Genomic DNA, 25,244 nt, shown 5'->3' with positions numbered 1-25,244 from the left:
AAGTCAAAGTATGGGAAGTCAGCAATGGCAGTAAACTAAAGGGCAGTATTACCTCGACAGGAAGGAAGGTTCTCAAAGTTTCTTGAAACACCAAGAATGAACCAGATGTGAGGAATTAGCTTAATTTGTAAACCAGAAACCCTACCAGAAGAAATTTAAGTTCATAAAAATATTACGATGCTAAAACCCAAAATTTAGACAGAGAATAGTGTAGGGTAGGGTATATATACATTCAAAATTCTCCATTGCTTAGTGCCTCATGCACTCAAGGACCACTCTCACTGAAATCTTTCTCTATTGCTCAACCTACAGGTACCCGCATTGAGAAAGAGATAGCTCTACTCCACAGGCAATTGAACCCTACTTTTATGGCCTCACAGCTTTAAGAAGCATTCCATGAAACAGATTTCCACCATCCCATCCCATCTGGCTGACTGCCCAAGGTCAGCAGGAGTCCTCACCCAGGGATCATTCTGCAATCCCCATGGGTCCAGCTCCCAGCTTCTTGGACACCAGCGGACTTACAACCATGTCCGAGGTATGCAAGGCTGCAGCATGGCTTGTCTGTGTGGTTCTCACTCCGTTGAGACTGTCACAGATTAGTGAGTTCACTCCCCAACTGCTTCAAATGCACCCCCCGTCCCAGTGGATGGCCATGGAGGCAGGGATCTCTCCCGTGCACTTTAGCTCCTCCTCCCCCAGGTGCAGGCTGGTCCCACTTGCTCTGCTCCTTCTTTCCCTTTCTTCCTTGTCCCATTTTTCCTTTGTCCTGCTGAATTCTATATGGATCCGGATATTCCTTCTCAGTAGTCAGGGAGTCCTGCCAGTATTCACCTGGTCTTCTGTGAGAATTGCTGTGTCTTTAGATGTTCTTGATGCATGGATGGAGATGGTGTACCCCACTTCCACCTACCCCTCTGTCATCTTGTCCACCCCCATTTGTGCATGTATTAGAAATGAGTTTCCCTTTCTGTTAAGTTAGAGAAGGCAGTGGCACCCCACTCCAATATTCCTGCCTGGAAAATCCCATGGATGGAGGAGCATGGTGGGCTGCAGTCCATGGGGTCACTAAGAGTTGGACACGACTGAGTGACTTCACTTTCACTTTTCACTTTCATACATTGGAGGAGGAAATGGCAACCCACTCCAGTGTTCTTGCCTGGAGAATCCCAGGGACAGGGGAGCCTGGTAGGCTGCCATCTATGGGGTAACACAGAGTTGGACATGACTGAAACAACTTAGCTGCAGCAGCAACAGTAGCACACATGTTTATCTTTGACTTTTTGAGGAGAACACAGGTAAGTTTGGAAAAGGCAATGGCAGCCCTGCTCCAGTACTCTTGCCTGGAAAATCCATGGACGGAGGAGCCTGGTTGGCTGCAGTCCAAGGGTTTGCTAAGAGTCGGACATGACTGAATGACTTCACTTTCACTTATCTCTTCCATGTATTGGAGAAGGAAATGGCAACCCACTCCAATATTCTTGCCTGGAGAATCCCAGGGCTGGGAGAGCCTGGTAGGCTGCCGTCTATGCGGTTGCACAGAGTCAGACATGACTGAAGCGACTTAGCAGTAGGAGGTAAGTTCCACTCTCTTTAGTTCAGTCATTCAGTGGTGTCCGACTGTTTGTGACCTTATGGATTGTGGCAACACAGGCTTTCCTGTCCATAACCAACTCCCAGAGCTTGTTCAATCTCATGATTAGATCTCCTGATTAGACCATGAAGCTTAAACTTAGATACTCAGACCTTATAAATTTTTTATACATGAAAATATTTAACCTTTAAAAATCTCTCCCTATTTGTCTTACCTTCCAGTCCTGGACAATCATTTTTCTAGTCTGAGTTCCATCATTTATTGGAAACTCCTTATAATTAAGATCAAATGGCATTTGTCTTTCTCTGAAGTCATTTATTTAGCGTAATGCCCTCAGGTTTCATCCATGTTGCCACAAATGGAAGGATTTCTTTCTTTTTCTAATGGCTTTATAACATTTACCTATAAATGTCACATCAGATTGTTTTCATCCATTCACCTGTTGAAAGATGGTTGTTTCTATACCAAGGCTACTGTGAATAATGCTGCAATAAACGCAGGAATACAGATCTCTCTTTGAGACAATGATTTCATTTCCTTTGACTACATATCCAGAAGTGGGATAATGGATCACATAACCGTTCTCTTTTAAATTTCTTAAGGATCCTCCACAGTACTTTTCCATGGTAGTTGCACTGGTATACATCCATACCAACAGTGCATAAGCACTCCTTTTTCTCCACATCCTCTATAACATTTGTCATTTCTTACATTTTTGGTACTAGCTTTTCAAACAGGTGTGAAGTGATATCTCTCATGCTTTTGATCAGAATTTCCTTTGAATCTTAGTCATGCTGAGCATCTTGTCATATATCTGTTGACCATCTATATGTCTCATTTGTGGGAAAATGTCTGTTCTTTAAAGATGTAGCATACATTATGTTTACTATATTCCAATATATGAAACTCAGTTGCCAATCTATATATCAACAATGAACTATTCAGTTTAGTTCAGTTCACTTCAGTCACTCAGTCATGTCTGACTCTTTGAGACCCCATGAATTGCAGCAACCAGGCCTCCCTGTTCATCACCATCTCCCATAGTTCACCCAGACTCTTGTCCATCGAGTCAGTGATGCCATCCAGCCATCTCATCCTCTGTCATCCACTTCTCCTCCTGCCCACAATCCCTCCCAGCATCAGAGTCTTTTCCAATGAGTAAAATCTTCACATGAGGTGGCCAAAGTATTGGAGTTTCAGCTTTAGCATCAGTCCTTCCAAAGAATACCCAAGACTGATTTCCTTTAGAATGGATTGGTTGAATCTCCTTGCAGTCCAAGAGACTCTCATGAGTCTTCTCCAACACCGCAGTTCAAAAGCATCAATTCTTTGGCGCTCAGCTTTCTTCACAGTCCAACTCTCACATCCATACATGACCACTGGAAAAACCATAGCCTTTGACGAGATGGAACTTTGTTGGCAAAGTAATGTCTCTGCTTTTGAATATACTATTTAGGTTGGTCATAACTTTTCTTCCAAGGAGTAAGCGTCTTTTCATTTCATGGCTGCAGTCACCATCTGCACTGATTTTGGAGCTCAAAAAAATAAAGTCTAACACTGTTTCCACTGTTTCCCAATCTATTTCCCATGAAGTGATGGGACCGGCTGCCATGATCTTTGTTTTCTGAATGTTGAACATTAAGCCAACTTTTTCACTCTCCACTTTCACTTTCATCAAGAGGCTTTTTAGTTCCTCTTCACTTTCTGCCATAAGGCTGGTGTCATCTGCATATCTGAGGTGATTGATATTTCTCCCGGCAATCTTGAATCCAGCTTGTGCTTCTTCCAGCCCAGCATTTCTCATGATGTACTCTGCATATAAGTTAAATGAGCAGGGTGACAATATACAGCCTTGATGTACTCTTTTTCCTATTTGGAACCAGTCTGTTGTTCCATGTCCAGTTCTAACTGTTGCTTCCTGACCTGCATACAGATTTCTCAAGAGGCAGGTTAGGTGGTCTGGTATTCCCATATCTTTCAGAATTTTCCACAGTTTATTGTGATCCACATAGTCAAAGGCTTTGGCATAGTCAATAAAGCAGAAATAGATGTTTTTCTGGAACTCTCTGGCTTTTTCCATGATCCATTAGATACTGGCAATTTGATCTCTGGTTCCTCTGCCTTTTCTAAAACCAGCTTGAACATCAGGAAGTTCAAGGTTCACGTGTTACTGAAACCTGGCTTGGAGAATTTTGAGCATTACCTTCTAGTGTGTGAGATGAGTGTAATTGTGCGGTAGTTAGAGCATTCTTTGGCATTGCCTTTCTTAGGGATTGGAATGAAAACTGACCTATTCCAGTCCTGTGGCCACTGCTGAGTTTTCCAAATTTGCTGGCATATTGAGTGCAACACTTTCACAGCATCATCTTTCAGGATTTGCAATAGCTCAACTGGAATTCCATAACTTCCACTAGCTTTGGTCGTACTGATGCTTTCTAAGGCCCACTAGACTTTACGACATTCCAGGATGTCTGGCTCTAGCTGAGTGATCAGACCATCATGATTATCTTGGTCGAGAAGATCTTTTTGTACAGTTCTTCTGTGTATTCTTGCCACCTCTTCTTAATATCTTCTGCTTCCGTTAGGGCCATACCATTTCTTTCCTTTATTGAGCCCATCTTTGCATGAAATGTTCCCTTGGTATCTCTAATTTTCTTGAAGAGATCTCTAGTCTTTTCTATTCTGTTGTTTTCCTCTACTTCTTTGCATTGATCACTAAGGAAGGCTTTCTTATCTCTCCTTGCTATTCTTTGGAACTCTGCATTCAGATGCTTATATCTTTCCTTTTCTTCTTTGCTTTTAACTTCTCTTCTCTTCACAGCTATTTGTAAGGCCTCCCCAGACAGCCATTTTGCTTTTTTACATTTCTTTTCCATGGGGATGGTCTTGATCCCTCCTGTACAATGTCACAAATCTCCATCCATAGTTCATCAGGCACTCTATCTATCAGATCTAGGCCCTTAAATCTATTTCTCACTTCCACTGTATAATCATAAGGAATGAAATATTAGAAAGCTGAATAAAGAAAACAATCTCATTTACTATTGCATCAAAAAAAGTTACAACACTTAGAAATAAACTTAAGCAAGGTGCTGAAAAATTTTATGCAAAATTTTTAAGACATTGATAAGAGAAATTTAAAAAGAGTTAAAGAAATGTAAAGCTAGGTTTTCAATTCAATGTGTTTCTTGAGATAGGATTTGTATTACTATAAATTCCCTCTTTGAACTGCTTTTGTTGCATCCTGTAGGTTTTAGAGCATCATGTTTTCATTGTTCTTTGTTTCTAGGAATGTTTTGATTTCCCTTATTTCTTCAGTAACCTGTTCATTATTTGGAAATGTGTTGTTTAATCACCATGTGTTTGTGTTCTTTAATTTTATTTTTCCCTATTATCGATATCTAGTCTCATAATGTTGTGGTCAGAGAAAATGCTTGATATAATTTCAGTTTCCAGAGGTTTGATTAGTGACCCAATATGAGGAAAATGTTCCATGTGCACTTGAGAAGGATGTGTATTCTTCTGCATTTGGATGGAATCTGCTGAAGATATCAGTTAGGTCTATTTGCTCTAATATTTCCTTTTGGGCTTATGTTTCCTTATTAATTCTCTGTTCTGTTGATCTGTCCATTGGTATAGGTGCGGTGTTAACATGCCCTACTATTATTGTGTTACGGTCAATTTCCCCTTTTTTGTCAGTGTTTACCTTATGTATTGAGGTGTTCTTATGTAGAGTACATAAATAGTTAAAGTTGTTATGTCTTTTTCTTGGACTGATCCCTTGATCATTTGGTAGTGTCCTTCTTTATCTTTCATAATAGTTTTGATTTTAAGGTCTATTTTTTCTGATATGGGAATTGCCAATCTGGATTTCTTTTGATTTCCATTTGCATGGAATATCTTTTTCCATCCTCTCACTTTCAGTCTGTATGTGTCTCTAGGACTGAAGTGGGTCTCTTGTAGACAGCATATATATGGGTCTTGTTTTTGTATACATTCAGCCAGTCTGTGTCTTTTGGTAAGAATGGGAGAAGATAATAGCAAATAAAACAACTGATAAAGGATTGCTTTCTGAAATACAAGCATCTCAAACAACTCAGTCATCAAAAGCAAAGGCAAGAACTGCAAAAATAAACTAGTGAGACCACATCAAACTCAAAACCTTCTACATAGTTTAAGAAGCCATCGATAAAATGAAATGACAACCTATTGAATCAATAAAATATATTTGCAAGTCACATATTTGGTTTTTGCTTCATATCCAAGAACATATAAGAGACTCATGCAACTCAGTAGGAAAAGAAATCAAACAACCCAAATTATTAAATGAGCAAAGGAAGAGTTAGTGTTTTGAAAAATCTGAAGAGTAGACAGTAGATGAGAGACACTGTAAGTTTTTCCTTCCAGAACAGAAGCCTGTGTCTTCCTGGCATTGCTTTCTTTATCTCCAATCATGTGTTTGGTGATTGCAGTTCACAGTATACATCCTTCACTTGATAGCAATCACCCTACAGTGAGCTATAAGTGCTAAAAATACCCTACTAACTATAAAAAACTAATAATTACATACTTAATCTTGCTGCTGCTACTGCTGCTAAGTCACTACAGTCGTGTCCGACTCTGTGCGACCCCATATGATTTTTAGGATTTTCCACTCCATTGTTTTCTACATTCTATTTCAAAATTGAAACACCTAATAAGGAAAAATGAGTAGGGGACATCAACAATACATGGATAGAAAGTCAGTTAAAACTGGGAGCATTACTGGATTATAATTTGGGGGAATGTATTCTTACTAATACTATTGTAATTTTATTCCCTTTACTTCTCAGGTATGCTAGGCTGATATTTATTTAAAATATTAATACCAACATAGAGACACATAGTACTAAAGTTACAGTAGGTTGAGAAAGACAAAGCTTATGAGGCAGAAAGTGAAAACATAGAAAATTAGCAATGATATTAAAACAAGGGGAAGTACTGCCTCAAAAGAAAGCAGAGTTCTCTAATTTTTGGAGACAACATGAACAAGTCAGATGGGAGCCAGCCAGCTTAAACTGTGTACCAAAAACTGCACCAGAAGGAAAATGAAGTTCATAAAATATGCTGATGCTAAACACCAAAATTCAGGCAGTAAGAGAATAGGGTAGGGTTTATGTAGATGCTGAAAACTACTCAGAGAGGTAGACATGAAAGCAAATACACTAATGAGCATCAGAAAAATCAAAGCACAAGAGGGTCTGAAAAATAAATTGTAAAGAGACTTAGTAGTCTGATCAAAAGAATAAGAGAATCAAATTAGAAAACCAAAATATAAAGACTTCTGCACGTGATAGACCCAGAGAATGCTCAGCAGAGAAAATGTGGGCCTTAGTGACCAGCGAACAGAAGCCTCCAGCGTCAGGAACAAAAACCCTGGGCAGGACTCATGACTTCTGGGAACAGGCTCAGTTTCAAAGTTTGGGCACTATACCACCTAAAAGCGAACACAGACAAGGATTATAGCTTGCTATGGCACTGAATCATGACAGTAGTGTTTGTTAGTTTACTTTTTTCATTCAATTATAAAGTTAATGAATCACTAACCAATGATAATTGACACCATCAGTTTCCAGTAAGATCCTCTTTAGTCATACAATGAATATCTGAACCTGTTATATGATCCTCAATAAAAGTTTTAATAATTAAATTTATTGATGTTTAATTGAAGGGTAATTGCTTTACAATAGTACTGCTTTCAGTGAAACATCAGCATGAATCAGCCGTAGGTATACCTATGTCCCCCCTGCTCTTGAATCTCCTTGCCACCTTCCTTCCTGTCCCACCCCTCGAAGTTGTTACAGAAAAATATGGAAGGCTTCACAGATTTGTGTGTCATCCTTGGGCAGGGGCCATGCTAATCTCCTCAGTATTATTCCCATTTTTAAATATATGTGCTACCAAAGCAAACACACAAATAACAATTTAACAGAAAAAAATCATATAGTCAGTCATCTACCAACAGAAGATCAATCCCATTAGAATTAGGATATTCTGCTATATTTAGTGACTCTTATAAAATTGAATTTTATAATGTCCAAGTTCCATGAAGGAATTAAGCATATATTTAGGCATAAGACATGTATAAATGCACAGAAATATATGGACACAAATACCTCTATGTTATACAAGCTATTCTCCTTGCCTGTCACAATAAGCTCTTTAGTTGATGAGAGAGATAGTCCCAAATTTCTCCAACTTCTATGTCTTCATTTTGAAAACCACTTCTTTTATTTTCATCACCTAATTTTAAATAACCATTTTATTCTTAGATACTATGTCCCTTTAAACTAAATAAGAACAGAGAAAATCTAGTAACTGTTGATATCTTATCCTTAATTAAATTACCACTCTTCTGGTATATTGGAAAAATAATCATGTTAAGGTCTCATTCAGAAGGATAAAATCTCTATTTTATCAGTTCTCTTGTCCAAACTCAACTTTTGCTCACTTTAGTCTTAAATTCTGCTTACTTACAAAGGATGGACAGGAAGAGTAATGTTAAAATCATGCTTGCAAGAGTCTATGATTTTATGCTTCTGTTGGCCAAAGGCAGGGCCAGGAATAATTTCTGAAATATTACAATACATCACGGCAGCAGGAAGGTCTGGTTCTACTATCAAAAAGGAGATGTTTGGAGACGGTTCAGAAACTAAGTTCTATGGGTTGTCAGGATGTACTCCACATCAGACAGATAAATTTTGTCCCTAAAAAGTCCAAGTCAGGAAAGGGTAGGCCTTGTTGGCAGAGTCAATGACGTTGTCTTGGGTGCTGACCAGGTAATATTCTTGTTTTACCATTTGGAGAGATATTTGCTATTTTCTTGAAGAAACAAACGTAATGAGAAGATTAAAGACGCATAAAAGTAGAAGAGCTGTCAAGGTGCCTAGAAGAAAGGCTAGCCAGGAGAACCAGGCTCCCACACTGATAATTGTCAGAGACTGTAACAGTGAGTGTTTTATAGACAGAGCAGAACAAGTGGATAAAACCAATGTTCTAGGGTCACTGCTGTTTTGCAGTCAAAGACAAAATATTTTTCTCTTTAAGCAGAGTCATCACAGCTCCGGATGTGGTCCTGGTTACACACATGCAGACCGAGAGCCCACAGGCATGTGTGATGTGACATCTGCCCAGTCACCTGCATCTGCTAATAATGGAACCTGGGGAAAATCACTTGCCCTCTCCAAGTCATCATATCTTCATTAACAGAACATGATGATCTTAGTGAAGATTAAGGCTATCTCACAGGGTTCTTGTGAAACACAAATTTTAAGATGTTTTAAAGCTTTTGGGAAAGTATCAAAGACATGCATGGGGTTACTGAGGTGAGTGAGCAGATCCAAGGTACAGTATCCTTTTCTCTTAGTATTCTCTTGGTACTCAAAAGTAGTGATCAGTCAGTCATATGTTTACTCTTACCCCAGCATGATGGTAAACCACACAGATCAACTGGACTTCTCTTGTCATTTCAGTGTCTAAAATTCAAGCATTAGTCAATGTAGAGTGAAAAAATTACAAACTCCTAGATGGCCCTGTTGCCAGAGTCTGCAGAGTCCCAACATTAAACTGTTTTAAAAAAATGGCCTAGACACTCTGGCTCAGAATTAAGTGCCAAATGTTTGCAGAGCACAGAAGTAGTTCTGGGAGCAATATAAAATTACAGGGAGTAACCTACTTCTCCAACTATCTATCTGTGCAAATATCATCATCTGTCTAAATTTACACAGAAGACACTCCTTTCCAATCCCAGCTACTACAGTACCAACTCCTGCTATGAGCTATAGGGAAAGAGAAGGCTTCCCTCCGCAGGATGGATTTGATAACCTCAGGTGACTAGATCATCTCAGAATGGCTCATGTTTTTATTTTAGCAGGGTCCTGCCTGCTCCATTTGCTGGTCATGTCAAATCTGCTCTTGTGCCAGGCAACTCATGCCTGTTCTGCTGTTCTGATGTGTTTGACATCCCCCTGGAATCCCTTGCTGCTGCTAAGTCACTTCAGTCATGTCCGACTCTGTGCAACCCCATAGACGGCAGCCTACCAGGCTCCCCCGTCCCTGGGATTCTCCAGGCAAGAACACTGGAGTGGGTTTCCATTTCCTTCTCCAAAGCATGAAAGTGAAAAGTGAAAGTGAAGTTGCTCAGTCATGTCTGACTTAGCGACCCCATGGACGGCAGCGCACCAGGCTCCTCCGTCCATGGGATTTTCCAGGCAAGAGTACTGGAGTGGGGTGCCATTGCCTTCTCCATATCAACTCATTAACCCTTCCTCATATAACAATTATTGAAAAAAAAAAAAAAAACTCTGGGTAAATTACAGACCTGTTTATTGATGCCGCCAGGCTGTCCCACGACTTCCATAACCTTTCCACCATAATGTTCAATGAGTTTGTAAGTACTGTGGTGGTGGTGGTTTAGTTGCTAAGTTGTGTCCAACTCTTGTGACCCCACGGACTGTGTAGCCCACCAGGCTCCCAGAAGGTACCTTCACTTAACTGACTGGGCTATACTATACTTTAAACAAGAAGGCTGCATCAGCCAAATTTCAAATAGCAGAGTCTCTAGGTCAAAGAAGCCGACAGCTCATAAGATGTGGAAACCGAAGGAAAGATCAGTTTTGTGAAATCTCTAAGATTCCTAAGAAGTAGGATAACTTTGTCAATTTCCATTCATTCATTTCCTTTTGTAAATTTCCAAAATAAATGATTTTGTATTTGTCAGCCAAGAATGCCATAAAAGAACACAATAGACTCAGTGGAATCAACCACAGAAATTTACTTCCTTACAGTTCTGGGGGCTAGAAGTCCCAGATTAGGGCACCAGGAAGGTGTGGTTCTGGTAAAAATTATTTCCTTCCAGGCTGGATTCTCTGTGAGTCCTCACAGGGTGGGGGGTGGGAAAGAGAGATAGAGGAAAAGACACAGAGACACAGAGGTAATTCTCTGGTGTTTCGCTTCATGAAGACACTAAACCTATTGGATCAGTGTTCCACCCTAAGGGCCGATTTAACCTTAAGGGGCTTCAGTGGTGGCTCAGATGGTAAAGAATCTTCCCACAATGTGAGAGACCTGGGTTCTATCCCTGGGTCTGGAAGATTCCCTGGAGAAGGGAATGGCAAGCCACTCCAGTATTCTTGCCTGAGAAATCCCATAGACAGAAGAGTCTGGTGGGCTGCAGTCCATGGGATCCCAAAAAGTTGCAACCCTTTCAAAACACAGTACTTTGGCAGTTAGGGCTCTAACACATGAATTTGAAGAACATGCATTCAGTCCACAATACGACCTGACATAAAGCACTTTTAGGTGGGACTGGGGAAAAGGAAGCATGTTGATTTTCTGGTCCTTCAATTCTCTTTGGGCTTTCTTCTCCAGGCTCAGAGTAAATAGCCAATAAATGAGAACTGCTCTGCAGTGAACTGTGTGGATGGAACATGTTAAACAAAGCTGAATCCTGGTCACAAAAACAAATAATGGTAGTTTTTTAATGCTACAAATTATTGTTTTATGATTTGCAGTGAATAACTTTAGAGCTACAGTAGAAGGGGTGTTTATTTTATTTTATTTTTTTTTAAATTTTATTTATTTATTTATTATTTTTTTTCCCACTTTTTTTTTTTAAATTTTAAAATCTTTAATTTTTACATGTGTTCCCAAACATGAACCCCCCTCCCACCTCCCTCCCCATAACATCTCAGTGAGTCATCCCCATGCACCAACCCCAAGCATGCTGTATCCTGCGTCAGACATAGACTGGCAATTCAATTCTTACATGATAGTATACATGATAGAATGCCATTCTCCAAAATCATCCCACCCTCTCCCTCTCCCTCTGAGTCCAAAAGTCCGTTATACACAGCTGTGTCTTTTTTCCTGTCTTGCATACAGGGTCATCATTGCCATCTTTCTAAATTCCATATATATGTGTTAGTATACTGTATTGGTGTTTTTCTTTCTGGCTTACTTCACTCTGTATAATCGGCTCCAGTTTCATCCATCTCGACAGAACTGATTCAAATGTATTCTTTGTAATGGCTGAGTAATACTCCATTGTGTATATGTACCACAGCTTTCTTATCCATTCATCTGCTGATGGACATCTAGGTTGTTTCCATGTCCTGGCTATTATAAACAGTGCTGCGATGAACATTGGGGTACATGTGTCTCTTTCAATTCTGGTTTCCTCCGTGTGTATGCCCAGCAGTGGGATTGCTGGGTCATAAGGTAGTTCTATTTGCAATTTTTTAAGGAATCTCCACACTGTTCTCCATAGTGGCTGTACTAGTTTGCATTCCCACCAACAGTGTAGGAGGGTTCCCTTTTCTCCACACCCTCTCCAGCATTTATTGCTTGCAGATTTTTGGATCGCAGCCATTCTGACTGGTGTGAAGTGGTACCTCATTGTGGTTTTGATTTGCATTTCTCTGATAATGAGTGATGTTGAGCATCTTTTCATGTGTTTGTTAGCCATCTGTATGTCTTCTTTGGAGAAATGTCTATTTAGTTCTTTGGCCCATTTTTTGATTGGGTCGTTTATTTTTCTGGAATTGAGCTGCATAAGTTGCTTGTATATTTTTGAGATTAGTTGTTTGTCAGTTGCTTCATTTGCTATTATTTTCTCCCATTCAGAAGGCTGTCTTTTCACCTTGCGTATATTTTCCTTTGTTGTGCAGAAGCTTTTAATTTTAATTAGATCCCATTTGTTTATTTTTGCTTTTATTTCCAGAATTCTGGGAGGTGGATCATAGAGGATCCTGCTGTGATGTATGTCTGAGAGTGTTTTGCCTATGTTCTCCTCTAGGAGTTTTATAGTTTCTGGTCTTACATTTAGATCTTTAATCCATTTTGAGTTTATTTTTGTGTGTGGTGTTAGAAAGTGATCTAGTTTCATTCTTTTACAAGTGGTTGACCAGTTTTCCCAGCACCACTTGTTAAAGAGATTGTCTTTACTCCATTGTATATTCTTGCCTCCTTTGTCAAAGATAAGGTGTCCATATGTGTGTGGATTTATCTCTGGGCTTTCTGTTTTGTTCCATTGATCTATATGTCTGTCTTTATGCCAGTACCATACTGTTTTGATGACTGTGGCTTTGTAGTATAGCCTGAAGTCTTAGGTCAATCAAGGAGCACACAGTAGAGCAGACAGCTATTAAAAAGCAGTGCTAGAGGTTTCTATTCAATTCACATAGTTCTTTTTAATCACTAGTTTTTGTTTCATCCTCCATTTTTGACTGTCCATTTTTTTTTCCAACTCTCCCAAGGAATCTCTTGAAATGTGCGTAACTTTCGCTAAAGATTAGTTTTTCTCTATCAATGTGTTAGTTAGATTTTTCTACTCTTACTATTCTCAGTCCATTGCTTAGTGTTTCTTATAACTTTATGCCATGTTTTTCTGCTGCACCATTTTGTCTCCATAAACAACATTGTATTCTGCACCTGGGATGAACACTAAAGTTTTTGGTAGGTGGATTCAGAGATAAGTCAGAGTCATAACTGTATTACTCCTTATAAGGGAATATATTGGCTCTAACCCACAGTAAACAAGAGATTAAATGATTAAATACAGGTTCATGCATGCATTCTAAGTCACCTCAGTTGTGTCCAACTCTTTGCAAGCCTATTGACTGTAGCCCAAGAGGCTCCTCTGTCCATAGGATTGGCCAGGCAAGAATACCAGAGTATGCTAATATACCCTCTTGCAAGGGATGCTCCTCACCTAGGGATCAAACCTGAGTCTTCTTATATCTCCTGCATTGGCAGGAATGTTCTTTACCACTGCTGTCACCTGGGAAGCACCAAGTATTGGTACAAAAGTACTATATGTGGTTCAAATACTAAAAAATGAAAAAAAAAAAAGATAATGATTAAATAGAGAAGGGAAAAGGTTAACTTAGAAAAGTTAGATGTAAAATCATTTTTATAGAGACAACGTATAGAAAAAGTAGGAAACAAATGACTTTCAAATTTTGTGATGCTCCCCATCAAGAAAATTACATGTCTATCACACAGGTTAATGTTCTGGTAATGGGTTCATCTACTGAATGTCCAACAACCCTAATTAATTGCCTTATCACTTTCAGGATGAACAATATGCCCAGGGAAAATAGTACTATATCAATGCCACCAAGAGCTGCCACACCAATTCCTTCCATACTCCCGAAGAAAGAGAAAAAGCCAAACAGATGAACATGAGATGAGACAGTATATAGATGAGACAGTATCAGATGAGACAGTATATAGCTTACCAGGCTTCAGATTATTAGAGGTAATGGTAACTGTACATGCAGAAAAAGGTGGAGGAACCGTAAGCAATTGAAGAGAAATTATATTATGCACTTGATGAAGCATGAGCAAAATCAAGGGATGACTAAAGATCTGTAGTAGCAAAATAAATAACAGATCTATAAATCATCCATGCAGACAACTTTAGTTCAACCAGTGCATTAGACACTATTCTGTAAGAAAACAGGAAATGAATGGGAACTTCCATGTATAAAATATGAGATTGCAAAATACATAAATATGTAAGAAACACACCCCAGTGTTGAGTACTCACTATTACTAGTGACTCCTACTTCGGAGTCCTATACTGCACCACCCGAGCCCCCACATCTGCCTTTCAAGGCTCTCTTGATTCTGCTTCTAATTCTCTGACACCTCCTTCATTCGTCATTCTCAATGACACTTCTGTCACCTTTTATTCTTAATTTGTAAGTCTCCCCCACAATGACCTATCTAACATTGCTTTGCTTCTCATGGCCACAACAATTACCTCTGTTCTGAGGGTAACACAGTTTACATATCAAGCTTCAATCATTTATGGCAGCTACAAATTTTCATCAATATGATCTCTCATTTCTGACTTCCTGCCTTATCCTTCATCCTAACAATATTTAAAATATATTCACATGCATCCCGCATTAAAACACTCTCTGTCTACAACTACTTAATGATACCAGCATTCTTTTCCTCTGTTAAGCTCATTAATATTGAGGATGATCAAGTAAAGGAAAAAGGCCAAAGAGGAAGCAGAGGAGGGTTTTTCAATAAGCATAAATTTAAAGTTTATTGAGAGTTACTACATGGCCTCACATTTTACTAAGCACTTTATGTGCATTACTATATTTAATCCTACTCAGTTCTCTGTTCTTTACCATAAAAACAGTTCATGGTTGTAAAGAAATCAAGCATATTAGTTAGAGATCTTCAGCCCCTGGGATTTTCAGGCTCAATTCTGCTAGTAGTAGTGAACTAGAGGGGAAAACCCTAAATTGTGAATCCCACTGATGCTGTTACTAAAGACAACGCGGTGCCATTTTCTGCCCGGACACATGTCAACAAAACAGACTGTTCTGGGATCAGCAGGAGGCTGGTGTGGGATCAACTGAGAAAAGAGTGCCTGTTAGGAATGTCATGTCTTCTTCCTCGTCTCTTTGTTGTAATATCATAAAACAAATATCAAAATATCAAAAATATCACAAATATAAAAAATCAATACAAATGACTCACCTGATTCATTAATACAAATGAATCACTGGGTGACAATGACGTGGGCACAGGTGGAATCCCTCTTTCCTGGGTCAGGCACTGCAGGCACGTACTGACTTGCTGTAAACACTTAGATTTTCTCACGCAAATATACAAACACAAAAGAACTCACTGAGTGGTGGTAGAATTTCAGAGGAAAAAAGAAAATTCTTCATGTTATAAATTATAACTCATCAGAAGAATTAGTTCCTAAAATAACTTAGATTTTTGATAGTTCTGTGAAGTGTGAACTAATAGCTTACATTTTATACTTTTGCAACTTTTACTACCTTCAGAAATCTCTGCATACACGTAGGAATAACCAAGCTTTATTAGGTCCGCTGCTCTGAGCAAAGATTGCATGTTACCAAAACCACTGAATTATGATTATTTTAATGAAACTGTTTCTTATGGTTGCTTAGAATGAAGACCTTAAAGTGGATACTCATGTTACTATACTCCTGGCATAGACTAGTGTATCATCTAGTTACGATACTGTGGAGTATGAAAGATGTCTCAGATGCTATCCTATGAAGTGGCAGAGACAATATTAAAAAATCATACAAACTTCATGCACTCCTAGAGAGGCAATTCAGCCAGGTGAGCATGCTGCAGAGGGCTTTCTCACTTTCTTCATGAATGAAAAAGGTGACCACTGTATTGCCTAAGGAGTTTGGAATTATCTCATTTTCTAAGAAAGATTCATGATTTCTATATTCTAGACTGCAACTACATAAAGCAGGAGCCTAGGCATTCATATGGAGAAGGAAATGGCAACCCACTCCAGTATTCTTGCCTGGAGAATCCCGGGGACTGGGGAGCCTGGTGGGCTGCCATCTATGGGATCGCACAGAGTCGGACATGACTGAGCAACTTAGCAGGAGCATCAGCGGGCATTCATAGTGATAGATTCTACTGTAAAGGAATCAAAATGTCACTGCAATTTTTGACATGGGCAGCCTTCCCTGCATTGCACACAATTCCACCAAAAGCTTGCCTCTTCCTGGCACAGGTGTTTGAAATATTTTCAAGAATAAGAGAACTAGAAAACAGAAATTCCAAGAGCAGAATTTTCTTCAAGTATTACAGGACAGCTGCTATTGAAGTTCCACTCGTCTTCTTTCTGTGTTCTTCTCAAATCAATGGATGGGAGTGGGAAGGAAGAAAAGAGAAAGTTAAAACTAAAGTTGACTTATGTTTCTATTTTTTAGATTCCTAATAGTTTTCTCATAGGCTGGCTCCAAAATCCATATCTAGAGAGTTTAATATTGGTGTGTCTTACCCAAATCTTAATTTGATAATTAGGAGCAAAAAACATAAGCAAATACTAATAAAACGCAGAAAAGGTCATTATCTTTTGGGTATTCAGATTATTTTTCCAGTAAGGTGGAAGATGTACAAGGCTTGCATTTACTGGTCAGGACTCCCATCCCTGATGTCCAGAGATGAAGATGTGAGTCATTCTGCATTTGATTAACCTGTTCAAATGCCTGTGCAGGGATTCACATAAACTTGAAATGTACACAAAGATCCTGGTGTCAAAATGTGCTAAATCCACATCCATCCCATCCACCTCTGAGGTGGCCATAATGATCTAACCCATAGCAAGCTTCTTTGAAATTTACAGCTTTTTAATGCATGCTCTGTGAAATGGGTCTCCTCTTAAAAAAATAAACACAGACTCTGTAGAGATGTCAAAATATAAGAGGGCAATTTGTTAACATTTCTTATCTTCATTTAATAGAAAATCAAAAGAAAATCCACCCCTACAATTGAGAGAATGAAGCAACTATTAAAATTAGTCAAAAATAGCAGAAGCTGGCATTACAAAGATCATAAAGAGATTCTGTAAGAATCACAGCCAATTATTTGGGTCAAGTTATTAGAATCAAAGAATTAGATAATTGTTCCTGGTTCTGGTCATGCTACCAAGAAAACTGAATTCTCAGGATTCTTTATGAAAGCCAGCCACGAACTGTCAGCCAACTATCACAATGTTTCACCTGACAAGATAAGTGCTTCGCAGCTTTGTATAAATAGCCTGAGGTTTACTGAACTGTCTAAGATTGTTACGATACTGTCTTAGTCCTTCTGGGTTGCTATAACAAAATATCACAGGCTTAAAAACAATGCAAATGGATTTCCACAGTGTGGTCATGCAGGGTCCTTTTTGGTCACACACTTCTCACTGTATCCTCACATGGGGGGGAGGGCTCGGGAGCTCTGTGTGTCTCTTACACATAAAAGCACTCATCTCATTGAAGAGGCTTCATCCTTATAACTCTATCACCTCACAAAGGCACCAGCTAGGGTAACCCTATAGGGTTACCAAAATCATGGGGATCAGGATTTCATCATATGAAATTTCTGGGGGACACAAAGGCTGAGACCATAGTAGATAGAAATGTGACCTGGCTCATCCTCCTCCAGGGGCTGTCGTCATCCACACTCCACTGCATCCTCATTTCCTGCATCACCGGGCAGCCATTCCACACATTCCATCACTCTGGGTTTCACAAGTCCCGGTCAGTCAAGTGTCAGCTCCATCTCATATTCAGCCTATTCAATGTTTCCCTCTCCCCTGCTGAGGCCCAGGGGACCTACCAGGAAGTGCAGATGTGTCCATTTCTGCAAGGTTCCTTCTCTCTCCCTCTCTGGATCTTCATTCCTCGGGCCATGTTGGAACAGGGTAGATGGTAACGATATGGGAAAGTTCTGACATCACTGACTTACATGGTGCTGTTGTAGCCTTCTCTTGGTCCAGATGGACTGATCTGAAATTCCGCCTGACTGACAAGTGTTTCTCTTGAGGGGTATCCTTGTGATTCTCCAGGACATTCACAAGTTGGGGATCCTCAAATTCATAGTTTCCTTTAATCAGGGGAAATGTTCTGGAACCCACAGCTCCCCACCTGCAATAGTCACCACAGCTTCTCTTTTTCTCTCACTCTGCAAGCACTGTATGGAGAAAATTAAGCAGCCCACAGTGAGCTGCCTACTAGCTGACCCACAGAGAACCCATGTATCATAAACACTCTAAATAATTGAATGGCAGAAATACTGGTGTGCATCTGTCCACCGCCTGGGGCCTCTGAAAAATTGTCCAACTGGTCACATAGACACCGAGTAGATGTAGATCACAAAGCCCGATTTAAATACCCATTTATCTGAGAAGTAAGATACCATTCTCTCTTCCTTTTAGAATAACGATCCTTGTCAGTAATTATATGGCCTTACAAACATGCCCTAGTAGGTCCCTGAATTATAAAATCCTCCAAATAGAGGATTTGGTCTCTACTGAGACTGGAGCAATGTGACTGGATTAGGGTTGCTCAGCTTGTCCAACAGCCTCCAAACAACCTGGGATGAGGGCCAGTCTCTTGACTGGCTCTGCTAAGAAGTCAGTGAGGTTGCTGGGCTGGTTTTGCAGCATCTTTAGGGCTCTAGCAGTAATTCTTGGTAAACAGAAAATGGGAAATCAGAAGGTAGAAGGGAAAGGGGGATGAATAAGAGAGAAGGAAGCGAAAGAAGGAAGGAAAAGCGGCAAAGGGAAAGTGAGTCTAGGACTTGGTTAGTGAAGGACGAAATGCTGTTAGAGGACGTTATTTTCAAGGACCCAAATTTATATGCTTTTTAAAATATCCTAAAAACAGACTGGTTCCAAATAAGAAAAGGAGTATGTCAAGGCTGTATATTGTCACCCCGCTTATTTAACTTTTATGCAGTGTACATCATGAGAAACGCTGGGCTGAAAGAAGCACAAGGTGGAATAAAGATTGCTGGGAGAAATATCAATAACCTCAGATATGCAGATGACACCACCCTTATGGCAGAAAGTGAAGAGGAACTAAAAAGCCTCTTGATGAAAGTGAAAGGAGAGTGAAAAAGTTGGCTTAAAGCTCAACATTCAGAAAACGAAGATCATGGCATTGGGTTGCGTCACTTCATGGGAAATTGATGGGGAAATTGGAAACAGTGTCAGACTTTATTTTGGGGGGCTCCAAAATCACTGCAGATCGTGATTGCAGCCATGAAATTAAAAGATGCTTACTCCTTGGAAGAAAAGTTTTGACCAAGGTAGATAGCATATTCAAAAGCAGAGACATTACTTTGCCAACAAAGGTTCGTCTAGTCAAGGCTATGGTTTCTCCAGTGGTCATGTATGGATGTGAGAGTTGGACTGTGAAGAAAGCTGAGTGCCAAAGAATTTCTGCTTTTGAACTGTGTTGTTGGAGAAGACTCTTGAGAGTCCCTTGGACTGCAAGGTGATCCAACCAGTCCATTCTAAAGGAGATCAGTCCTGGGTGATTTTTGGAACGAATGATGCTAAAGCTGAAACTCCAGTACTTTGGCCATCTCATGGGAAGAGTTGACCCATTGGAAAAAACCCTGATTCTGGGAGGGATTGGGGGAAGGAGGAGATGGGGACGACAGAGGATGAGATGGATGGATGGCATCCCAGACTCGATGGAGGTGAGTTTGGGTGAACACCAGAATTTTGTGATGGACAGGGAGGCCTGGTGTGCTGCAATTCATGGGGTTGCAAAGAGTGGGATAAGACTGAGTGAACTGAAGAGCAAATATCTCATATTCCCTTTTACTTCAATTTTCTTTTCAGGAACTGTCCTTTATATTAGGAGTATTCTTTTGTTGTTACTGAAGGCCATAGTTCTATAGATGAACAACAATTCGCAACTCTTCAGGGCAGAATCCATCCAAACTATTTTGTTACTTGCTTAACTTTCTTTCCTTCAATGTCTAGATATTTCTAGCAGAGAGGATGGTATTTATTAGAAGGAAAATTTGGCAATAAGAGAGACAATGCAGTTGGAGAAAACATGCATTCACCAACAGACCACACAAAGCTTCATGTATTTGTCTCATAAAATTTATTTCAAGCATAAATTTAGGACTTTAGATCAAGAACAGAGGTGGTGACATTGAGAGTGCTCCATGCTTGACTGACATATAAAGTGAATACTGTAGATTTCAGACAATACTGAACAGAGCCATAGATATTCTATAGAGTCAATCAGGGATAGCCGAAGCGGGGATATTTGGACATGATTTAACAATCACTCCCTTACTATCCCGAAAGTATCCATTTCCCTCTCTTTTACAGATTTCCTTGTAAGATTACATTTGAAGAAATGGCTATGCTATATCAAGAATAGTAGCAGTGGTTAGTGGATGGTAACAAACAAATGAAGAACCTTTGAAATTCACTGACCTTATAGATTAGTAAGTCATATGTCATGGATACAGTGTGCAATTAACTGAGGTTTAAAAAAGTCTCTATTGTCCAGAAGTAGGCCCTCATGTTGTGGAAAAGGAGAGGGTGATATAAACACACAAATTACTATATTGCATGTAGCATGAAGAAGAACAAGATATTATGCCAACACGGTGCTACAGCAGATTGAAGTAAAACTACGAGCCATCTGAATAGTCATAGGAGTGACACAAATAAGTTGGCTTTATTATGGAGTTTTGAAAGGTTGATGGGATATTGATGTGCAAAAAGAGTAAAAGGTATATCTGTCAATTCATTTAGGATTATCTTATGAAGTAACAATGTCTGACATCCTATATCAAGGCAACTGAGATATTAATATGTATATCATTGTAAGGTATCAGTGAATAATCATGTCTGACAAAAACATTAAAAAAGTTCATTTCTTACCATGCATGTTGCATCTCTCATGATTATGCTCCAATGATATACTATATATACTATTGTAGGGTTAGAATGGAGAAATACTTGTATGGATTTTTATGCATTAGGGAGAATCATGCCAGTTTGGAGAGTTTGTCTTTACTCTACAAAGAAACAGGAAACCAAGAAAATTTAGTCCAAGAGAGCAGAATGTCCAGAGTTAGAAAAGAGAAACTTTAATGGAGTTGTGGCTGTTGGGGCTGGTAGAGGAAAAGAAAGAGACTAGAAAGAGCTGGGAATATTATGACACTAAAAATCGAGAGGGCTCTGCCAAGTGAAAAGACTCTAAGGATTTGGGAGGTAAAGGAAATGAAATGGACCTGACCACATGCAAGGAATGAGGCAGATGTAAGAGTCAAAAAAGACATCCAACAGTATGGGACTAGTTGAGTCAATAAATGACTGAAAAGTCAGAGAGAAGGGAGGAGATAAATTAAGGTTTCATCCAAAAGCATCTGAGCTCTGTTTTTCTGTATTTCATCAACTTAGTCCCAGAAATCACCAAAAACTGTTAAGGTTCTGCAACAAATGATAGAAATAAGTACTCTAAGGAGCCAAACAATTGCACTCATCTCACACACTAGTAAAGTAATGCTCAAAATTCTCCAAGCCAGGCTTCAGCAATATGTGAACCATGAACTCCCTGATATTCAAGCTGGTTTTAGAAAAGGCAGAGGAACCAGAGATCAAATTGCCAACATCTGCTGGATCATGGAAAAAGCAAGAGAGTTCCAGAAAACATCTATTTCTGCTTTATTGACTATGCCAAAGCCTTTGAATGTGTGGATCACAATAAACTGTGGAAAATTCTGAAAGAGATAGGATTACCAGACCACCTGACCTGCCTCTTGAGAAATCTGTATGCAGGTCAGGAAGCAACAGTTAGAACTGGACATGGAACGACAGAGTGGTTCCAAATAGAATAAGGAGTATGTCAAGGCTGTATATTGTCACCCTGCTTTTTTAACTTATATGCAGAGTACATCATGAGAAACGCTGGACTGGAAGAAGCACAAGTTGGAATCAAGATTGCAGGGAGAAACATCAATAACCTCAGATATGCAGATGACACCACTCTTATGGCAGAAAGTGAAGAGGAACTAAAAAGCCTCTTGATGAAAGTGAAAGAGGAGAGTGAAAAAGTTGGCTTAAAACTCAATGTTCAGAAAACGAAGATCATGACATCTGGTCCTATGACTTCATGGGAAATACATGGGGAAACAGTGGAGACAGTGTCAAACTTTATTTTTTGGGGGCTCCAAAATCACTGCACATGGTGATTGCAGCCATGAAATTAAAAGACGTTTACTCCTTGAAAGGAAAATTATGACCAACCTAGATACTAGATAGCATATTCAAAAGCAGATATACTACTTTACCACCAAAGGTCCGTCTAGTCAAGGCTTTGATTTCTCCAGTGGTCATGTATGGATGAGAAAGTTGGACTGTGAAGAAAGCTGAGCACCAAGAAATTGATGCTTTTGAACTGTGGTGTTGGAGAAGACTCTTGAGAGTCCCTTGGACTGTAAGGAGATCCAAGCAGTCCATCCTAAAGGAGATCAGTCCTGGGTGTTCATTGGAAGAACTGATGCTGAAGCTGAAACTCCAATACTTTGGCCACTTCATGAGAAGAGTTGACTCATTGGAAAAGACCCTGATGCTGGGAGGGATTGGGGGAAGGAGGAGATGGGGACGACAGAGGATATGATGGCTGGCTGGCATCACGGACTCGATGGACATGAGTTTGGATAAACTCCGGGAGTTGGTGATGGACAGGGATACCTGGTGTGCTGCAATTCATGGTGTTGCAAAGAGTAGACAAGACTGAGTGACCGAACTGAACTGAACTGAAGAAATCTTTTAAGTTCTCATCACAAGAAGAAAATTGTAACTATTTCTAGTAACAGATGTTCACCAGACTTATTGTGGGGATCATTTTGCAATATACATCAAATAATTACGTTGTACACCTGAAACCAAAGTTTCATTATATGTCAATATTATCTATGTGTAATGATACCTGAAACAAAATAGCATTATTTGTCAATGTGACCAATGTATAATGATCATATAATCATTATGTTATATACATAACACATATGCATACCTTCAGTAAAGTTCAGTCACTCAGTCATATTCAACTCTTTGAGACCCCATGGACCCAGCATCTTCACCATCTTCTGGAGCTTGCTCAAACTCATGTCCATCGAATCAGCGATACCATCCAACCATTTCATCCTCTGCCATCTCCTTTCCTTCTGCCTTCAATCTTTCCCACATCAGAGCCTTTTCCAATTAGTCAGTTCTTTGCATCAGATGGAAAAAGTATTGGAGCTTCAGCTTCAGTATCAGTCCTTTCAATGAATATTCAGGGCTGATTTCCTTTAGTATTGACTGGTTTGATCTCCTTGCAGTCCAAGGGACTATCAAGAATCTTCTCCAACACCTCAGTTCAAAAGCTTCAATTCCTCCTTACTCAGTTTTCTTATGGTCCAGCTCTCACATCCATACTGACTAATGGAAAAATCATAGCTTTGACTAGATGGAATTGTATTTATATATATAAACATATATGTACACACACCTATGTAAGAAACAGTTTTTGAAAAGGAATATAATTATATTTTGGATAAAGAAAACAGTTCAACTAGTACATATATATTTTCCAAATGTGCATTTTAGCTATCATGTTGGGTCTAAAACCTTATCTTCAAATGTAGTTTTAAGTTTATGCTGATAAAAGATACAGAAACACATCTTAACCTTGTAACATTAACTGTAGAACAGCTTATTTATAATAGCTAATTAAAATCAAATAATTTTGAAACCTATAGCCTGCCCAGTACTCTGCTATTGGTCATTTAACCAATTGATCATTGACTTAATTCCTCCCTGACTCAGATAGTCTCATAGGCGCTTAGTCTACATCAATAAACTAAGCAGGCAGACACTTATCCTCAGGGAACTGATATTCCAGCTGGTGGAAGACAGATAATCTGCAATAAACATGAATCCAAGTATATTATATTATGTGTTAACAGGTGGTCTGTACTATGGGAAAAGAAATAGTAAAGCAGAGGACAGGGTTTAGGGAATAAAGGTGAAGAAAGGGAGGTGATTCAAAGAAAAACAACTTAGACCACACTGAGGGGAGCAAACATGCTCACTTGCATTCAAGATTCAAGTTTTCCCCTGTCCAGTCAGGTCTCTTGGTCTTCTACCCAACTTCAAAAACATTTCCGTCTCTGAGGCTCTATGCAAACTCATACCAACATGGATGTTCTGAACATTCTGCCTCTCTTCAGTTGAACTGGTTTCATAAAAACTTATTGGTAAACTCCCCCAAATTAAGTAACATTTTATGCAGCAAATTTTGATAATTTTCTGTTTCCTAAAGAACTAATCTCCAAAGTATTTTCCATTTTTCAACACACTGTCAGTGACCTAATTATATTATGTAAAAATATTATATATGCATTGTTATTCTAATATATTATGACATTTAAAAATATACACAAAGTAGAAATTAAATGACAGTGAGATAAAAATAAATAGAAATGGAATTGCTATCATTTTCTTCCCTAGGGGATGAAGACACTCATCTTTATGGCCACTGGCCTATGGATTTTGAATATGGACATATAATTATACCAGTAGTTTAAGTATCATAATAAAGTAATTTCTTTTATATATAGCTTCAGTCAAAGTTCTCAGAATACCACAAGGGGCCAAGAATAAAATTATATGTGAATAACTCTCTTCATATGCATATATAAAATTTTGTGAGCTCAATAAAGTAAACATCTTTAGTTCTTTTGTATATCATCAATTCATCTACTGGTAAAAAATTCAAAGTCTACAATAGATTTATTTTTTTCAGGGTTTAAATCTCAAATCCTAATAAAAGCAGAGCAATGGCTTTGAAACAAATGGACTAGTGAAAAAGTTGGCTTAAAGCTCATCATTCAGAAAACTAAAATCATGGCATGCATTCCCATAATTTCATGGCAAATACGTGGGGAGACAGTGGCTGACGTTTTTTTCTGGGCTCTAAAATCAGTGCTGAAACTCCAGTACTTTGGCCACCTCATGCAAAGAGTTGACTCATTGGAAAAGACTCTGATGCTGGGAGCGATTGGGGGCAGGAAGAGAAGGGGACGACCAAGGATGAGATGGCTGAATGGTATCACTGACTCAATGGACGTGAGTGTGAGTGAACTCGGAGTTGGTGATGGACAGGGAGGCCTGGCGTGCTGTGATTCCTGGGGTCGCAAAGAGTCGGACATGACTGAGCAACTGAACTGAACTGAAGATCAGTGCAGATAGTGATTGCAGCCGTGAAAGTAAAAGACGCTTACTCCTTGGAAAGAAAGT

General features: G+C 39.3%; 1 non-coding gene and 1 pseudogene across 1 annotated transcript; one reads left to right on the top strand and one right to left on the bottom strand.

Annotated features, from left to right (window-relative positions):
- Window positions 1–484: 484 nt before the first annotated feature.
- Window positions 485–25,244, top strand: part of LOC138069490 (placental prolactin-related protein 3-like) — a 41,392-nt pseudogene continuing 16,632 nt past the window's right edge.
- Window positions 7,438–7,548, bottom strand: LOC138069856 (U6 spliceosomal RNA). The gene has a single exon (XR_011144123.1). It is a non-coding gene; the product is annotated as a U6 spliceosomal RNA (small nuclear RNA).

Source organism: Capricornis sumatraensis, chromosome 22, assembly GCF_032405125.1.
Source record: "Capricornis sumatraensis isolate serow.1 chromosome 22, serow.2, whole genome shotgun sequence".
In the NCBI taxonomy this organism is placed as follows: domain Eukaryota; kingdom Metazoa; phylum Chordata; class Mammalia; order Artiodactyla; family Bovidae; genus Capricornis; species Capricornis sumatraensis.
This window is presented reverse-complemented; position numbering and strand designations above follow the sequence as displayed.